Here is a 454-nt window from a genome sequence, read left to right on the forward strand (position 1 = left end):
CATTTGCTTGAGACTAAGTCATTTTAATTTTCTTTAGTTACTGATTCTCCTTCTTCACCTCCCTTTAATTTACAGGTGTATGAACTTGAGGAGCAGGGGTCCATCAAACCTAGTTCCAAGAGCCGCAGTAGTTCCAAGAACTGCAGACATCAGAGCTTTAGAGAGAGAGTGTACTAGAAAGAGAAGAGAAGAAGAGCAACAGTCTCACTTGCAGAGATTGGATACTGATATGGGAGACATACATCAAAATGATGCCAACAACGTTCCACAAAACCAATAGCGAGCAGCTCGACCCATTGGCACTTATGACCTCCCCAACATTCATGGTCATATATTCGGAATCCAAGCACCAGCTGTGGCAGCCAACAACTTTGAGGTCAAGTCAGGACTCCTCAACGTGATCGAGAACAACAAGTATCATGGCTTGGCTCTAGAGGACCCATTTGATCAATTG

Source organism: Brassica oleracea, chromosome C3 (genome assembly GCF_000695525.1).
Source record: "Brassica oleracea var. oleracea cultivar TO1000 chromosome C3, BOL, whole genome shotgun sequence".
Classification (NCBI taxonomy): Eukaryota; Viridiplantae; Streptophyta; class Magnoliopsida; order Brassicales; family Brassicaceae; genus Brassica; species Brassica oleracea.